Here is a 20,026-nt window from a genome sequence, read left to right as displayed (position 1 = left end):
GTTGAATGGTTGATAGATGAATGAATGATGAATTAATTTCCTGGTGGCCATTTTAGCCAAGGGAGTAGAGATATTCACACTCCTTTCCCAAAGAAACTACAACACTCCCACATCGTAATTAAGTTTCACTAGTGGTGTGAAGTATAAGAGATCCTTTGTTTAGGAAAGAATCCTTTGTTTAAAATGAAAAGAGAATAGTAATTCCTTAATTTTCTTTGTCCTCACCCACTAGCCTGTTAGCTATTTCAATCCTTCATTCATAGAGTCTTTTAAAGCTCTCCTAGTCTCTTGAGTTTCTGGGGTTATGTAAATTATGAGAAAGTTAGAAATGTAGAGAAGAAACTGATGAAAATCTAGGATCATTTTACTTTTAATGGTTCCGTATCAGAAATAATAAAATAATATAAAATATTCTTCCCTGGCAGGTCACACCTGAACACGCGAGATCCTTAGCTCTCCTCTAGCACAGGGAAGGTGCAAAGTTAGTGCCTAGTAAACGAAAGTACAGTCAGCCTTCTGTATTCTCAGATTCCATGCCTTGGAATTCAACCAACCACGGACTGAATTTTCTTGAGATAGGGACCATTACTAATCTTTTCTTTAAAAAACAATGAAACTCTGGCACAAAGAAATTAATTTGCTAAAAGTCACTGTATTACTTTTCCCATGGCTACCATACGTAACAAAGCTCTATAGACTGGCTGGCTTAAACAATAGAAATCATTTCTCATGGTTTTGGAAGCCAGAAGTCTGAATCAAGGTGCCGGCAGGGCCGTGCCCCCTCTGCTCCAGGCCTCTCCCCTAGCTGTGGCTGTCCCTGGCCCTGCGTGTGTCTTCACGCAGCATTCTCCCTCTGTGTGTCTCTGCATCCACATTTCTTCTTTTTATTAATATAAGGACACCAGTCATATTGGACTAGGGGCCCACCCTTCTGTAACATGATCTTATTTTCACTGATCACATCTGCCAACACCCCAGTTTCCAAATAAGGTCACATTCTGAAGTCCCTGGGGAAGTAGGACTTCAACATACGAATTCTGGGAGCACGCAACCGCAGTCGCCCACCAATCAGCAAGAGGCAGAACCAGGACTTGAACTCAGTTGTCTGCTGTTGACACCACGATGGTCTATGACCCGTGCCTGGACAGAGTGCAGGGACGATGGTGGTGCTGCAGAGAGGGTGGGGACCAGATCCGCGGCTGTGGTGCTTGGAGTCATTGTCTTTGTACGGTGCTCAGGATGTTCATTTGCCCTCACCTTCTACTTCCATGAAAAAAAAAAAAAAATAGAACCATGGCTGATGTCTCACACGTTTTATAATAAATTTTTGCCTACTTTTGACTGTTCTGTTGCCTTTCTGACAACGCTGATGGTTTTCCACTGGGATTTAGGATGTTACAGTGAGACATCATGGAGTAAAGGATGGGGGTGAGCGAACATGATTCCCCTACCCTGGGACTAGACTGAGAGCTAATGATTTATCTTTGCATTATTTAATCACTAAATAATTATTGAGCCCTCCTATTGTGCTGGGCAGCATGCTAGTCATGAGACCATGTCAGACTTCAGGCCTGCCCTCTCAGAGACTGCAGGCTCATAGGGGGTGGGAAGTTATGACAGAGGCTATGGATTTGGGGTGAAGCGCAGGTCCATGAATCAAAAACCATGCAAGGAAGGCAGTGGTAAGCTTTTCATGTTGGTGAACAACAAGTATAGTTCATGAAAAATCCTGAGGATACTTCCATATCTTAGAGGAAGCAATACCATGGATACACGTGCACAGCATTTAGATTGCTTTCCTATTACTGAGCCATGTGGCGGATGGAAAGAGGGTGGAGTGAGGTAAGTCGCAGTGGCTGGTTTTCTGCACCCCATGATTGTGATTTTCTATGTCAAGCCTTTCATACTTCCACCCCTACCCAGCCCACATGATTGTCGGTGTCAAAGACCAAGCTGGAAAACCAGCCGCAGGACAGCTAACAACAGACAATGTCAGGAGTCTTATTTCTGCTCCAGGCAGGATGCATTTTTATCTCTCTCTGAACACTGGAAATCACTCTTTCCATCACATGCTTCCCTTCTACCATTTTACTCAAAAGCCCAGAGAACATGGGGCAGAGAACACACTCATGACAGCCCATGGGGCAGAGAGAGGGTGTAAGAGAGCCAGTCCCCCAGTGACAGGGAAAGATTCAGCTGGCAGGCAGCATGGTGCCCAGTGTGTGGGAGGCACAGAGCTGCAACTCAGCCTGGAGAGAGGCCAAGTCAGGCAGCAACCAACAGAGGAGGGGCGGCCCAGGAGAAGAGGCGCCTGAACACATCAGAACTCAAGCCAGTTGGCAGCAAACTCCTTTATCAGTTCCCGAATGATAAAGAGGTGGAATTATGTCTTGGATCCCAACGCACACCATCATCTGAAGTTGTGTGTGCAGAGATGTCTAAGTGCGTTCTGTGTAACATGCATCTGGCTCTCAGTCCAGGGTATTGGTCCAGCTTCTCCCAATAAATGCTTCTAGCATGTCCTTAAAAATCCTTGATCCAAGAACCCTCTCAGGTGTCACTTTAGATGGTTGTCTGTATGGAGTATTCAAATCTTTTCCGTGGCCAGAGGGGGAAAACTTAGAAAATCATACAGCTTCCAGAACGGAGCTAAAACATGGCTTATCTCAGTCTGTTGTACCTTACACCCTCATTACACAACAGGGACTGTGTCTTGATTTTTTACTTCCCATAGCACCAAGAACTACATGTGGCAGGCATTAAATAAATATACATATATATGTATATGTGTGTGTGTATATATATATATATATATATATATATGAACATATGTTGAAATAAACTACATGTTCTGACAGTTTCAGTCAACACTACACATTTTGGGCTGGGGTTTCCAGGCTCTCTGTGTCATCCAGCCCCATAGGGCTGCTAAGACATGTGAATTTTGACTGTCTAACCACATCCTGTTGTGCACAGGTACTTGCCACCCAAGCACTTGTCAAAGCAGTTGACTCTACTAATCTAAAGTGATAAAAGATTACTGATGGTGACTTTGGATAAGTGCCTCCAAGAGTAGTAGACCTACTGCCGTTACTGTTTGTTAATCAGATGTGAGCTGAGATGATCTTTCCTGAATGTCAAAGAGGGCAGGGTCCATAGAAAAAAACTCTCAGCATTCCAGTTGATCTTTAAACAGGATCTCTCATCTTGTGAGGCAAGATATCTGATACACAGAGTAAATATGCCCAGTTGAAGGACACAGCTACAAGTTAAGCTGTAGAGTTTAATTCCTGGTGAAAGGGTCAGAGGGCAGCCAGTCTCCTCGCAGGAGCTTTTAGCATCTGGGTTGTGAATTCCCAAGTGGTGGGGTGATTATTGCCCTCCAAAAGGTAAAGACAGAGAACTCTAGCTTCTGTTCTTCCTTATTCCCTCCTCCATTCCATGCAGCCCTAGGAACACACTTTACAGAAGTGTGGGCTTATGAGGTTGATGACCTCTGGGTTATCTACCTGAGTAGCAGAGTCAGTGAAACCTGGACGGAGTAATGGGTTTTGGGTTTGAACTCAATATGTATACCTAGAAGTCTCTATTGCTAACTTCCTCCTTTTTATTGGCCAAACGAAATGCAAATCAACTGATACAGCTCAGAAGTGTGGCATCCAGAGAAACCCTAGGCTTGCACCGGAGGTAAATCATGGTTCAGTCAAGTGGCACAGAGAAAACCCAAGAGCAGAGGGCCTTCACGGAAGGGCCCAGCTTCTTGCTGCTCGGGCCTCACACTGTGGGAAAGAAAAGGACTGTTGAAGAAATATCTTGCTGTTCTTAATTGCTCTAAGAGCTGTTCAGGCGAATTTAAGGGAAAGAAATCTAGGCCAGAAATCATTCTACCCCTGTATTGCTGTAGGCTCCACTCGCCAACTCCCTCTAGGACGAGGCCCCCTGCTGGTGCTCATCACAGATTCCTTGTACACTGAGACAATGAACTTGCCCTAATAGATTTTCTCATGTTCAAAGTATTAAGGTTGGGCTAGAATACAAAGCTGTATGGCAGTTGCCCTAAGGCTGGTCTGAGGGTCAGATGAATGTGCTGTGATTTGTGTACAGACAGAAGGCAGGCGGAGTGACAAGAGAAAACTAGGAGCCCACAGTTCTATCCCAGGAGGATTCTGGTGAGATCGGATCTGTTGACTGGCTTCTGAAGGCATCCTCTGTGGACCAGTACAGTCTTTATCTGCAAGACTTTCTGCTGGAGATGCAGAGACCACCTAAAGTCAGTCCTCACTATGCAGATTTCTGCACATTCTGTCTTTGGCACCAACAATAAACAAGATGTATTAGGAAGGACGGGAGTTGGGAGGGCACAAGGAGTCGTGGCACTTAAGATCTGGTCGTCGGACGGTGTGAACTATTGCTGAAATGGCTGTTGAGCAGGACTGCAGCAGAGGCGATGGTGAACCTGCTTCTCTGTGTTCCCCGTGGCTGCTCTCCTGGGGCCACACTTGGGCAGGAGGAGAATCTGGTGACAGCAGTGGCTTCTTTTCTCTTCCACGCACCGTCTCTCTGTTATTCAGCAATCTGCAGGGTGCATTATGTGCAAGCATTCTTCTCTTTCAGCTTCTCCCCTGCTTCCCAGGGATCAGATTCAGGGAGTCACAAGTTACTGAGGGAACGTGTAGCCCCCCATCCTTCTCTAATCTCAGAATAATTCTACAGAGCTGTGCCTATCATAGAAGTGTTTTAACACAATTTGACACCCAGGACCCCCTAAGTTTAAAGGAAATGACTGTGTCCTGGGTCTGGGACAAAATGCTCGATTTAAATCACGCAAACAAATAAATAAATCATGCGCGCCTGTGTGTATTCAGCACATCTGGACACCCACCTACTGTGTCACTAGACTTTAATGAAAGCCTCCGACTTAACCTCCTCCCTCTTTAGACTTTCTGTGATGTGGCCCCATGCCACCTATCTGATCCTACTTCCCACTCATTTGGAACCTCTTTGGCTGAGTACACACACCCACGAGGGTGTACCACAAGCTCACTGCCGGCACGCAGCGTTGCTGCTGGCCAGTGTGCCATCTGTGATACTGCTCATCCTCATCACAGCATGGTTCACCGAGAGGAGCCTGCAGCTGGCCTCCAGTAAATACTAGACTCATCGGTTCATCTGTGAAGCCACTGTCTTTGAACTCATCAGTGAGGGGTATCTGGAGTTGCCTGGTGCAACTGAAAAGGGAAATTTTGAGAAACCAAGGAATCTAGGGCAGCTTCTGCTTTGAATTTGGGACTGAAGCTAATTTAAAAGGCTGCCAAAAATCTGGAACCACTTTGCTGGCTGCAAGTTGTTGGTGAAGGCATGGAGAGTGTTTCCTTTTTCCTGAGGTCAGTTTGTAACATTCTGGAAAGGTTGTCCTCTCCCCCAGGCTGAAATCAATCTCACCCTCATTAGTTTCCTTTAAGGCTTGCCTGTCCTTCCCAGCATCCCCTGCCACACACACACACACACACACACACACACACACACACACACACACACACACACATTCGGCTGGACCAGGATCATTAATCTCCTCCTTTTTTAGGCTCCTGGAATTCATTACCATCCTTTCCCACTTACCCAGACACAACCTGAAATCTTACCAACATTAAAATTGTCTTCATATAAGGTGTTTCTTCAGTGACTCTTTGCACTCACTGCTGTGCTGGGCAAAGCAGCAGATAAGCTCAGGGACTGAGGTCTACGCCGCTCGGTTGTATTGCCTTTCCATGTTTAGGATCTTTGGTCAGTTAATAAATAACTTCTTTTCGTTTCTCTTTACTTTTTCTTTGCATTATTTCCTTTTCTTTTTGCCTGTAAAATGGGAATAAGATCACTTATCTCATGGAGCTGTTCAGAGGAATAAGTGAAGTCGTCTACCCAAAGCACTTTGACAACTATAAAAACTCATGTACATGCTTGCTGTTATTTTCCATCATCAAGTGGAAAGCCTGGCACTTTAGCACATTTTGGTTGAAAGAAAGAAAGAATTAATTAATTAAATAAAAACCAAAGTCTGAACCACAGAATCAGGTTGGGAAGAGGCTACACTCACCCATGATATACCACGAGAACAGTGTCTAACGATACCTCACTAACTGAGACGCCCGTTTTGGGCAGCAGCAATTATTTAGAACATAGTTGAAGACCAGTGTTCCCAGGTCAGCCAGAATAAATATTCCTGAACACATGCACCAAAACACGTGCCCTTTACTCACTAAGGCGGTCTTCAAACAGAGCCAATTTGTTCTCACGATTTTGTTTGTTCTTCGAACAACATGCTTCTCTGGGCTCCCAACCTCACAGAAACATTTTGGAGCAAACGAAAGATGGGAACATCTGGCTACAGGAAATTTGTCACAGGCCCAGGAGGCATCACCGTGATCGACCCTCATGTCATAATTTGATGTTTTTAATGATGGCCGTTTGTAATCAGGCAAAGCCTCAAGTAGCTTTAGGACCTCCTGAAATCATTTAAGCTAAATAAAACATTTAAGAAATGTCATAAAGAAAAGAAATTTGCATGCTTAAAATCAGAAAAGCGCAGGGAAAGTGTAGCATGGCTGTGTCCCCAGATGCGGAAGGACACTGTCTGGGTTGCACGTGTGAGTGCTGAAAAGGGCAAGTCGAGGCTGGTCACAGAGGGCGTCCCTTCCCAGAAGAGAGGATGTGAGGGGTAACCGCTTTTGTGGTAGCAGGGGTCTTCATCTGTGCTCCACACAGCTCTAAGTGCTTTTCCTGTATCAACACTAAATCCGTGAAACAGCTTTATGAAGTAGCCTTGTCGGTATCTTCCTGTTATAGATGAGAAACAGAGAGGTTAAGTAACTTCCCCCAGGTCACATAGTCGTGGAGGTTAGTCTAGCTCCAGACTCTATGCTCCTATTGCTCCCCCAGGTTTTAAAAGAGGAGAATAAAATTCACCGATAGGAAGAAAAACCATAGGAGCAATGCACTGAGTGCGGATGAAGGAAAAAGAAATTATTAAAATAGTACTTTGAAACTGTGAGATCAGGAAGAAGGCTACCCTGTAGCTTTTTGCTGTTGTTAAAGAAAAATTCATGGGACATCCCTGGTGGTCCAGTGGTTAAGACTCCCAGCTTCCATTGCAGGGGCACCAGTTCGATTGAACTAAGGGAGAACTAAGAACATGCTGCCCATTCAGCAAAACAAAAGACATCAAAAAAATTCATGAAAAGAATGTGGTTTAGGGAGTTGTCTGAATGATGCATTAGAAGAGACCATCATTCAAAAACAGGAGTGATGATGATTTTATAAAACTCTTGTTTCAATTGTGAGTGTGTGTGCTGGGATGCGATAAACTATTTTTCTTACTAAGAGTCACAGTCAAGAGACTCTGAAAGCCCTTGCCATCTAGAGTTCGCTGCTCCACTGGGACTAAGCTGGCTGGATTTGCAGTCTCATTGCTGCTGGTCGCCTAATAGCTCCATCCATGCTGCCCACTCATTTCCAGCAGGAGAGTCCATCACTGACCGACTTGCTTGGCCAGCATCCAGAGTGTGGGTACGTGGATTCGTTCACAGGGGCTCTTATCAGAGGCTGTGTCCTTAGGTCAGTTGTGAAGTGTGGGAAAGACCAGACCGACAATAAACAAATGTGGATCAAGCGCCTACTATGTGAAGCAGCCTGTGTTAGGCGACTGGCGCTCTGACATTTTTGATTTAACAAATCTAAGTCTGGTGTAAATTTAAGAAACAGCAGAAGGAAAATTTTGTTTTGAAATGAGAGAAAGAAAACCAAGTCCTCCCCCGTGCGTAGCTCTGTAGCTTGACAAGCTTCAATATACGGGCTGGCTTTAACTCTGTTTTCACTTCCAGTGGGTATGCTTTGAGTTGGCACACAAAGTCAGTGTGTGAATGGCGTGGGAGTTGAGAAAGTTGCATTGCTGTTTCTCTTCTTAAAATTAACAGTGAAATCCTTATGAGAGCAGTGTAGGCCCAGGAATGTGCCTCACATGGTTCTCTAACTGCATAATTAGGGAGTTCTTCGTAAGAAAATAGTCCTCATTCTTGCCGAAATTGGTGCCCCCTCCTCCACAGCCTCCTCTGAGAAGGGGCTGACTGACAGAAGCGCCACAGCTTCTCCAAGCCCTAGAACCTTGCTGTCGATATAGTATCCACCCCTTGCCATTAGGCCCTGTCAGGTGAGGTTTACGGATGTTTTGAACTGTCCTGAAGCCTTGTTGTGTTGAGCTTCCCTGCTTTTCTGAACCGCAGTGGCTGTCTCATCATCTCTAGTATGTGTCTAAGTTCCCAGAAGAGGTCAGTCTACAGTGGCCCAGGGCCACCTTCATAGCCAAGAGCCTTCTACAAAAAGTGGTCAGCATGGGAGCTTGTTAGCAATGCAGACTGTCAGGGCCCATCTTAGCCCCACCAGATCAGAACCTGCATTTTAATAAGATACTCAGGTGATCTGTGTGCACATTGAAGTTAGAGAAGTACTGGGGTTGAAACCTAGGAGCAACTCAGAGGCAGTCTGCTGCTGCTGCTAAGTCACTTCAGTCGTGTCCGACTCTGTGTGACCCCATTGACAGCAGCCCACCAGGCTCCCCCGTCCCTGGGATTCTCCAGGCAAGAACACTGGAGTAGGTTGCCATTTCCTTCTCCAATGCATGAACGTGAAAAGTGAAAGTGAAGTCACTCAGTTGTGTCTCACTTCGCGACCCCATGGACTACAGCCTACCAGGCTCCTCCATCCATGGGATTTTCCAGGCAAGAGTACTGGAGTGGGCTGCCTTTGCCTTCTAGAGGCAGTCTAGAATTCGATTAATATGTGGAGCCTCAACCAACTGCTGACCTAAAACAAATAGACTGCAGGTTATTTCTCCAACAAAAATTGTGTTTATTCCAAGGTCAGCAAAGAATTACAACTGGAGTTTTGCAACCTTGGTGAACTCTATGCTAGTCCCATCACAGCAAAGAGAGAACTCTTCTGAAGATGCAGAGAGGAAGCTAGGGTGGGGGTGGCCATTGGAGGAACTGAGAGTTCAAAGTATAGTGGTTTTTCATTGGCTGAGTGTGACAGTCTCTCGTTGGCCAAGCTCTTGCCAGGCAAGAAGAGGAGGTCTTTCTTCTTCCTTTTGAGCTCTGCTCTGGTGGGAGGGGCTTGAGAGTTCCCCCTTTTGGCCTCTTGGCTCTGTTTTAGTTGCAGGTTCTCTTTATTGATTTTTATACACCAACCAACTAACCAGCCAGTCAATGTCTACATTTCTTACAGAACATCTACCATGTCTAGCATGATAACCAATACAGAGATCAAAGTAGCAAAAAAGCACAGTCCTCGTGTTTCCCGAGTAGAAACTTTCATCACAATGGTAGCAGGATCAAGGACAATAACTAGGTCCAAGGAAGTAGTAGTAAGTGGGAGGCATTTGGTAAGTCTGTGGTTCCTGCAAACATGGAGGTCGGGAGGCAACTTTGGCTAATTGTGATTCCATCATAGTGAGTGGTCAAAGTGACAACAGAGAGAAAAACTTTGGTTTTCGTTTTTGACAAAAAGTAAACTGTTGGGACAGGTGGGAGGGCATGAAGGTAGGCACTGTGTCCTGTTGTGGCTTGAAACCTCTTCCAGAGAACTGTCAACCAGAGTCTGTAGTTATACAATGGCTACAAAACTACTCCTTAGGAATACACCAGTCATGGACAGTTTTCCTTTGGTATCCATGAGGGGTTGGTTGAGAACCTCTTGTGGATAACAAAATCCATAGATGCTCAAGTCCCCTCCCCATCTCGTCCTTTCGTGGGTGTTGATCTCTGTTGAACATTGTGCACCCCAAACTCCCTCTCAGCATCTGCTTGCAGAGAACTTGCTCTGGGACGGTAAGATTACCACATTAACAAGCATTACAGGAAGACACTGGCTAGTTCACCTGTAGCCTGACAAGCCTATACATTCAGGTCGGCTACCAACTAAAAAATTCATCTCATTGGGAAATTGGATTTTACCTTATGAGCAAATGTTTTTATTTGCATACCCTCAGCACTCCCCCCTCCGCCCCCCAGGAAATGGCAGCGCGCTCCAGTGTTCTTGCCTGGAGAATCCCAGGGACAGAGGAGCCTGGTGGGCTGCCGTCCATGGGGTCACACAGAGTCGGACACGACTGAGCGACTTAGCAGCAGCTGCCCCCGCCCCGCAGCAGTGTTGAATTCAGGCCCGTCCACGCCATGTCCTCCACACTGCATTCTGCTCCCTGGACCACACCCCACCCCCCTCATTCCTGCTCTTAGGTTTTGTCTTGTGCTGTCCCCACCGCTATAAATGCCCTTCCTTCTGCTCTCTTGCATGTCTGTGTAAATCCTACTCATTCAAGGTCTTCAAGGAAGGTACCACTTCCTCCATGAAGGCCTCCTTGCCTCAAGTAGCTCTCTCTTGTTATTCCTTTATTTTTTAAATTGAATTACATTTTATTGTATTTTAATAATACAGCTCAATTAGGCACTGTTATTCTTAACTTGTTTCATGTGAAGCAGATACCAAATTCATACTTCCTAGTACCTGATATAGTCCAGAGCATTAGGTAGACACCCATAAAATGGAGAAGGCGATGGCACCCCACTCCAGTACTCTTGCCTGGAAAATCCCATGGATGGAGGAGCCTGGTAGGCTGCAGTCCATGGGGTCACTAAGAGTTGGACACGACTGAGCGACTTCCCTTTCACTTTTCACGTTCATGTATTGGAGAAGGAAATGGCAACCCACTCCAGTGTTCTTGCCTGGAGAATTCCTGGGACAGGGGAGCCTGGTGGGCCGCCGTCTATGGGGTCGCACAGAGTCGGACATGACTGAAGTGACTTAGCAGCAGCAGTAGCATAAAACACTAGTCAACTGAATAAAAGACATGGATGATGATATCAATGTTGAAAATATTAGGAAATGCATCCAGGAAAGTTTAAATTTTAAATCATACCCTGAAGCAGTGTGTTCCATGGCCCACTTCTTGAATTTGTTGTTTAAGATAGTTTTTGCAGTCAAATTCATTTGGAAAATTTTGCCTCTAGGGTCTTCCTACTGGAGATGGGCACACTGGCCTATCAAATAGTAAAGGATCCGAGAAATCCTAGAGTAAACAAATCTGGTTGACTTTAACCCAAACTACTTTAATATAAAAAAAATACATTCATTTTCCATTTTTCCATAGCATCTATTAGTATCCCCCATGGAGTTTGTATAGAACACACTCTGGGAGCCATAACCCAGCAGAGGGCAGAGGGGGTGTCAGCGCTGAGAGCACAGGTAGGCCTGAAGCCAGAGACATCAGCAAATGGGCCGATGAGCGCTATTCCCCAGCTCAGATGGGGAACAGGGTCCACAGGCAGGGGGACAATAGCAGAAGGACCAGCAGGAGGCAGGGCTGCAGTTCACACCAACGACTCCTGGGAAGGGCTCGCTTTAGGCAGCCAGGCTCAGCTCTGGCTGCCAACTGGCATCACCTGGGGGAGCTTGGAAACATCCAGACGCCTGGGTCTCACCCTGCAAAATGTTGATGCCACTGGTCTGAGGTGAGTCCTAGGCACTGGGAGGTTTCAAGCTCCCCAAGTCATCCCAGTGGCAGCTCAAGTTGAGAGCCACTGCTTTAGGGGAAAGGGAATAGAAATGTTGAAAAGGATCGGCTCTTCTGCATGCTGGGCTTCCTTTACTGAGTGTGTCTGCTGTACCAGAAGTTGCTCTGGGAGGCTGTCAACCTCTGCTGCGTAAGTAACGGCCATGCTGCTCACTGTGGACCTGAGCTTCCTGCTTCAGGTGGGGGTCCACGGGCCACCAGCACTGACTCCACCTGGGGGCCAGTCAGAGGGGCAAAACTCCAGGTCCTGAGTGGTGACCCCTGTGAGATCTGTATTTGGCCCAGAGGCACTGAGCCAGCACAGCAGCTCCACTCAGCGTCATGCCATCCAGAGAGGTCGCCTGTGGGCTCTTCATTCATCTTGGGTTGGAAGGCACGTCTCTCCTGGTCCATAGTCACCAGCCTCCTAGACCTCAGGTCTGCTACCCAGGAGGCCTGACTGCCTGGCTCTCGAAGGAGACTCCAGGGTCCCCAGATTAAAATTTTCAAAGTCAGTAGTTTGAGTTATCCAATCGTAAATTGATAGAAACTTGTCTAGTTGTGTTCCCCTGATAGGGTCAAAAAAACAAAACAAAACAAAACAAAAAAACAAAAGAAAACAGAAATGTAGTTAGATTTACAGAGATGACAAAGGGTGTCCAAAATGGTTCTTTAAGCTTTGGGTTAAATAAAGAATGGGGGAAAATCAGAAATCTAGGCCATAAGAGATCAGCCAAGTCATCCAAATTGGTCTGAGTCAGGAAAGAAGAGTCTGTTGCCCCAGGAGCTTCATGGGGCTGAGCCAGGTGGGCAAAGATGGGGAGCTTAGTGGAACACCGCTCCCCCACCCCGAGACAGAGGTGAACCACTTGTGGCCCCATGAGTGACTGTCCCACAGCCTGAGCCCACGTCTCCTGCTCTGTGTGCTTTCTACCTTCACAGAAGGATTTAATTGTCGGTTCTCCTCGCGATGCAAAACAAACAGACCCAAACAGCCTCATACTTCTGTAATGAGTTGAGACCCAAACAGCCTCATACTTCTGTAGTGAGTTGATGTTCTGGATCATCAGCTGTCCTCTTCCTTCTCCATTACCAAGCTCACGGAAAGTCTGTCCTTCCAGGGCCAACACGGATGGCAGGCTCCTCATTCTACTCCTTCCCTCGTGAATTAGCTCACTTGTTCATTTGTTCAACAAAGGTTTATTATCTAGTGTTTATTGTGAAGAGCAATACATATGCTCATGTCTACCCAGAACTCAGAGAAAGCACACCTGTGGACAGTATTGAACGAAAAGTTTCTGGGCTGTTAAGTGAAAACTATATGTCAGGTGAAACTATAAACTCTACTCCACCAAGAGAGAATACTAATTTATTAACCTAAAGGAGAAGATCATTATTAGAGGTGTTCTGGCACATACACTTCAAATAAAAGCTGACCATTTGTGTATACATTCAGTCACTCTAGGCTTCCTGGTGGCTCAGACAGTAAAGAAACTGCCTGCTGATGCAGGAGATGTGGGTTTGATCCCTGGGTTGGGATGATCCTCTGGAGAAGGGAATGGCAACCCACTCCAGTATTCTGGACTAGAGAATTCCAAGGACAGAGGAACCTGGTGGCCTACAGTCCATGGGGTGGCAACGAGTTGGGCACGACTGAGTGACTTTCACTTCTTTCACTCATTCTGAAGACAACTTCTTTTCCTCTCTCCAGAATGTGATGTGAGCCCTCAAACTGGTAACTTTGGAAGCAGAGCAGCGTGTCTGGTACCTGCTCAGTCCTTCTGACCTCTTCCATCACAGGCTGGGCTGTGGTACAATAGTCAGGTCAAATACGGCCCAGTGGCAGTCTAAGCGCTGTAGAATTGTGCATGAGTTAAGCTGACTTTATTTTTCTGGGCTCCAAAATCACTGTAGATGGTGATTGCAGCCATGAAATTAAAAGACACTTGCTCCTTGGACCAACCTAGACAGCATATTAAAAAGCAGAGACATTACTTTGCCAACGAAGGTCCATCTAGTCAAGGCTATGGTTTTTCCAGTGGTCATGTATGGATGTGAGAGTTGGACTGTGAAGAAAGCTGAACAGCAAAGAATTGATGCTTCTGAACTGTGGTATTGGAGAAGACTCTTGAGAGTCCCTTGGACTGCAAGGAGATCCAACCAGTCCATCCTAAAGGAGATCAGTCCCGGGTGTTCATTGGAAGGACTGATGTTGAAGCTGAAACTCCAATACTTTGGGCACCTGATGCAAAGAGCTGACTCCTTGGAAAAGACCCTGATGCTGGGAAAGATTGAGGGCAGGAGGAGAGGGGACGACAGAGGATGAGATGGCTGGATGGCATCACTGATACAATGGACATGGGTTTGGGTGGACTCTGGGAGTTGGTGATGGACAGGGAGGCCTGGTGTGCTGTGGTTCGTGGGGTTGCAAAGAGTCGGATACGACTGAGTGACTGAACTGAATTGAACTGAACTGATAGAAATGTGCCCACCTTGGGGACTGGAGCAGGAATGTAGATTGAAGGTGGTCCAGCAAGAGCCCAGAGAGGAAGCTGTGTTTATTTTTGGTCATTTAGTTACTCAAAGAGGTGAAGGGGAAAAGCAAGGTTCTTGGGTACAGACCAAAGGCAGGACAGTTCACTGGCAACATGCTGGGCGCCTCCCAGAAGGGCCAGGAAGACTGCAGAACCAGGCCTGGAAGTTGGGAGGCTGGGCAGGGCGAGCCTGTGATGGTCAGATCTCAGGAATAATCAGGGCGGCCCACTGGCACCAGCGCCAGCCCCTCCGGATTGGAGTCTGGACGTCAGCACCACCGTCACCATGATGGCCACAAGTCACATCCGTGTCGCTCCTTCCAGAGTCCCGATTTTGAGCATTCAATGATCCCGGCCCAGGCCCTGTGTCCACACTGTATCTGCCAGGGGAGGGGAGAAAAGGGTCACCTGGCAACTCCCAGCTCCTGTAGTAGGAAATGGGACCCTATCTCCCTGCAAGACGCATCTGCTGGAGGGCTTATTCCCAAATAAATGGGTGTGGTTACTGGGCAGCCAAAAATATGGCACAAGTCCACCAAAGGTCATACCTTTAAAGCTGAGCCTATCCGAGCTCTCCTGTCCCACACACCCTGCCTGAGCATCTGAGGAAGCTTAGGTCCACCCGGCCATCTGCACACGGAAGATGACAGGTAGCACTCCAGAAGATGGCACACAAGTTAGAACTCTGCTGGGTACAGTGACTAGAAACCCAATCTGAATTCGCTGACTTGAAACAGAACATTACTTTAAGAGTACGAGGAGGCATGTGTATCTTGGAGCCCAGGGGCTGTAATCGTTAAGACGGTGGTGACAACACAGTCCAGTGACTTGAATGCTGTCAGGATCCTGACCGAATACTATTATAATTAATCATAATATTTGTGAAGCACTTATGTCTTTACATTTATTATTATTATTTTTTACAACAACTCTGTGAAGTCTGAACTAAAATCACTCCCATCTTACAGAAGATGAAGCCTGGAGAAGTTAGGGCTTACGGCCAGCATCACACAGCCAGTGGGTAAGAGCTGGTGAACTAGGAACCCGTGCACACGACCCTCAGCACAGGTGTCCTCCCGGCTCCTCAGTGCAGACCACCATGCTCTTCACCCAGCTCCACAGACCCCAAGTTTCCCGCTCGGGTCCACTGGCCCAGGGAGACGTCACTCTCCCCTCTGTCCCAAGTCCAGTCTTTCAGCTGGACCACTGTGATTGGCGTCACCCCGAGCCACTGTGTCATAACCTAGCAGATGTCGTGGGCAATGGCTGGGGACTTCAGAGGCACGGCAACCGTTCTCAAAAACTAAGGGTTGCTGACAAACACTTGTTAACCATACATTTCCACCGTGCCTCCTGGTGACTCTTCATGTTTGCCTCACTTTCCAGCAATTTAGAAATAAATTTAATTTTCAAAGGCAAGGACTAACTCATTCCATGTGTCTGGGAACATCTATTTCTCTCTCTCACAGAATTGCTTTCTTCTTTTATTATTAAATTTTTTTTTCAATTTTTCCATTTCATGCTACACTTGATTTTTTTTTTTTTTTTTGGTAATCCTTTTTGGAACTTTTATGAAAGTAGGTGATGTACACGTCATAGATTAAAAGTGAAAAAGACCAGAGCATTGTGCTGTCCAGCAACAACACAAAACATAGCCACGTATGGCTATTTAAATTTAATTAAGCTAAAGCTGAAACTCCAGTACTTTGGCCACCTCATGAGAAGAGTTGACTCATTGGAAAAGACTTTGATGCTGGGAGGGATTGGGAGCAGGAGGAGAAGGGGACGACAGAGGATGAGATGGCTGGATGGCATCACTGACTCGATGAACGTGAATCTGAGTGAACTCCAGGATATGGTGATGGACAGGGAGGCCTGGCGTGCTGCGATTCATGGGGTTGCAAGGAGTTGGACACGACTGAGCGACTGAACTGAACTGAACTGAAAATTTAAAATTCAGTTTCTCAGTTATACTAAGCCATATTCTAAGTACCTAGTAGCAAGCACACTATCATAGCAAACTCTATATTACAGAGTCTTTCCATCAGAAAGTGTCCCTAATAGAGTTCCTTAAGGGCAGTGGTCCCTAACAGAGTGGTTCACTGACCCAGACCAACCCTTCTGTTCCAGGGGCTATGAATTCTAGTTTGCCTTCTCATCACTATACCTCCTGCCAATTCCTTTCTGACTTGCTCCCATACTCGTTTTCTCAAAGCCAACACTAGAATCACATAAACGTGAGATTTTTTCTTTTCTATAGTAGAATCAGTGTGTAACTATAGTAGAGATATCTTGGGCCGGAGGAACATTTATTGCTGATACTGAAATGTAATGCACTTGCTTAATTAGTGGTGGGATGGAAGTGATGTCTGAGCTGGAGCTGCTGGTTAACAAGATGAAATGTTTGCATATGGAGATGCTTCCAGAGTCCAACAGCAGGGGCCCTGTGTTCTCCATGGCGGGGAAGTTTCCATCCCTCCTCTTTTTATAACTGTTCGGGAAAGACAAGGTATTCTTGATGAAAGCTGCTTTGAATCATTAAAATTGTTTCTTTCCTCATTAAAAAAGAACTCATTTCCATGCAGTGCCAATCCACAAACTGTTTCTACCACCCTTTGATGCTAAGGGTGGTGTGTGTGTGTGTGTCGGGGGGTCCCAGTTGCTCCTGTTTACAGTAAATTCTGCCCTGGAGGTGTGTCTTTGGAGGCAGCTGGGTGTCGGTGTGCTGAGAAGGGGTCAGGACATTCCCAGAGTGTACCTAGCCAGAGAGATTGGACCCCAGATGCAGGAGCTTCCAGCTCACCAGGGGTCGTCATGCCCCAAGAGAGGCACAGAAACAGCCAGGTCTTCAGAGCCCGAGGAACCGCAGAGACAGGGACAGCGTGGCCTGTGGGCTGCAGGAACCTGCAACCCTGGCACAGATCAGGACGAACAGGTGTCCAGTGATGGTTATGATTCAACTGCCCCTCAGCTTAGTGGAAGGGGACTTGGAGTCACATTTAACTTGATGTAAGGGATCCTAAAAATATAGGATATTTTTCATGCGTCTGAGTTTCAGGACTAAAATTCTTGCTTGCTGCAGTTGGATATACTAAGTTTGGGCATAAAATCTGAGGGGCTGTTAAGAACAGTGTCTGTGTGACTGGCAGGGGACACAGATGGCATTCCAGCCTCCAGAACTGAAGACTTGCTCTCCACACTGAAAATCTGACATGAGACTCACTTTGGGGAGGCCTTTGTGGATGAGCCTCATTGACTGAGAGCCCTGTTGGGGGTGAAAGTGAGCCCCATTTTGTTCTGCCGGATCTTAAGTTAGGGTAGCATGTGATTTTGCAATTGACTCAATTACGTTGCAAGTGGATTTGGTAAAGTGGTAGATTAGGATATATTTTTCATTGGTCTTTTGAAAAACAGTGATTCCTTGTCTGAATTTAAGGAGAAGCTCTTTAAATGACTTCCATGCAACTGATTGGCCAGTTTAACTAGCTCTCCACTTCCTTTGTGAAATGTAGTGACTGTAATGACTGAGTGTTTGCCTTCCTGCAAAATTTGTATGTTGAAATCCAGCCTCCTTTGTGATGATATTAGGGAGCCCAGAGAGCTCTCTCCATGTCTTTTCCCCACATCAGCCTATAGAGAGCAGACTACTGTTTTTCTGCCAGGAAGTGGGCCTGCACCAGAATCCCACCATGTCCTGATCTCAGACTTTCAGTCTCCTAGAGACTGAAATGAGAAATAAATTTCTGTCACGGGTAAGCCACCCAGTCTGCGGTGTTCTGTTGCAGTAGTGTGAGCTAAGATGCTGACTGATGCCCACAGCTCACTGAAGGCTGGTGGTACAGCAGAGGCTACTGCTTAGGGTCCACAGGGCATTGCTTGCTTCTTTCCTAACCTGTTAATTCCAATTGATTGTTTTCCAATAATTACACAGTTTGACCAGATACTATTAAAACTAGTGATACCTTGGTACACAAAGAAAGGGATGGGTTGCCAGTGAAAATTCTACTAAATGCTTAGGAAAGACTCAGGGAAGGAAAGTTGATATAAAAAGCATTGTTGAATTACGTTTGATGATCATCAGTTACAGTATCTAGAAGGATTCTTGAGTCCAGGTGCTTTGTACCGTCTTTACGCTCTCATTTACATTCTCATTTCACTGAGGAAACCCAGTGAAACAATGCAGAGGATGGGCTTTGTGTGTGTGCGTGTGGTTTGCAAAGAAAGGAAATAACACGGCACTCTAATCGGTAATCCATATTTCAAGAAAAGGCATTGGCTAGATAAAAGGACTAGTGAGTGAATATACATTTTGAGTTCCCTTTTACAATAAAAGGTTGGCTGCATAAATTTATGCCCTTGGTCCTTTTTGTCTGAATGGATTATCGCCCTCTACTGGTCATTAGTGAAGGCTGCCAACCATGGATCACATGGCGGCCCCACCCGCGGTTTAGTTTCAGAGCATCTTTTCCGTTAGAATGTGCAGATTTCCAGTTACAAGGCGGGATGAAAACGTACTCGCATCAGTATAACAATATAATGAAGTTATTTTACATCCAAACTCTTTTCATCTATTTATTTTCATCCGTTTCATTTATAAAAGAATCTTTTGTAATTGGCTGATGAACACCCTCGTCCCACCCCTACATGATTTTAATGCCTTTTAATTATACTCGATAATATTTAAAAGGCGGTGGTCTTCAAGCAGTACAGTTGCTATTCTTTGGAGCCGTTGTTCACAATGACAACGTGAAACAAAAATAATTCTGACTATTGAAGAGATTCGGTATTCCTATGAATGAGAAAACTGTGCAACACAGAGCTCTCTCCTCCCACATCAAGGGACTTGGCAGGGAGGGGAAAGCATCTTGAAGGGCCGTCCCGGATGCTGCGGGAGACCTGGCGAGATGGCGGCGGGCTCCTCCCACCTCTGCGGCAGCTGTACAATCAATAATGCAGGGCTCTGCGGCAGCGCCGCGCCTTCTTTCTTAACCGGGTCCCGCAGCGGGGCGTAGGACGAACGTTGGTCCATTGCGCCATCTAGCGTCCATCAGTGTCCACTGCAGGTTGGATCTGGAAAATCAGAAACTGCAGTCTAAATTGTGCTTGGGACACCACCGCTTAATCTTCAAAAGGCTAAGAAAAGGCAAAGAAAAAAAAAAATGACTGTCGTGTTTATTCACTTGCTTGTAAAATGAATAACTTGAGATTAGAAACTCCAGGTGTCAATCATGTAAAGTAAATAAAGATTTTAAGCCAGTCATTTTGTGCTTCAGTTCAGTTCAGTCGCTGAGTCGTGTTCGACTCTGCGACCCCATGAATCGCAGCACGCCAGGCCTCCCTGTCCATCACCATCTCCCGGAGTTCACTCAGACTCATGTCCATCGAGTCAGTGATGCCATCCAGTCATCTCATCCTCGGTCGTCCCCTTCTCCTCCTGCCCCCAGTCCCTCCCAGCATCAGAGTCTTTTCCAATGAGTCAACTCTTCGCATGAGGTGGCCAAAGTACTGGAGTTTCAGCTTCAGCATCATTCCTTCCAAAGAAATCCCAGGGCTGATCTCCTTTAGGATGGACTGGTTGGATCTCCTTGCAGTCCAAGGGACTCTCAAGAGTCTTCTCCAACACCACAGTTCAAAAGCATCAATTCTTCGGTGCTCAGCTTTCTTCACAGTCCAACTCTCACATCCATACATGACTACTGAAAAAACAACAGCCTTGACTAGACGAACCTTAGTCGGCAAAGTAATGTCTCTGCTTTTGAATATGCTATCTAGGTTGGTCATAACTTTTTTTCCAAGGAGTAAGCGTCTTTTAATTTCATGGCTGCAGTCACCATCTGCAGTGATTTTGGAGCCAAAAAAGATAAAGTCTGACACTGTTTCCACTGTTTCCCCA

The sequence above is a fragment of the Capra hircus genome, chromosome 9, assembly GCF_001704415.2.
Source record: "Capra hircus breed San Clemente chromosome 9, ASM170441v1, whole genome shotgun sequence".
In the NCBI taxonomy this organism is placed as follows: domain Eukaryota; kingdom Metazoa; phylum Chordata; class Mammalia; order Artiodactyla; family Bovidae; genus Capra; species Capra hircus.
This window is presented reverse-complemented; position numbering follows the sequence as displayed.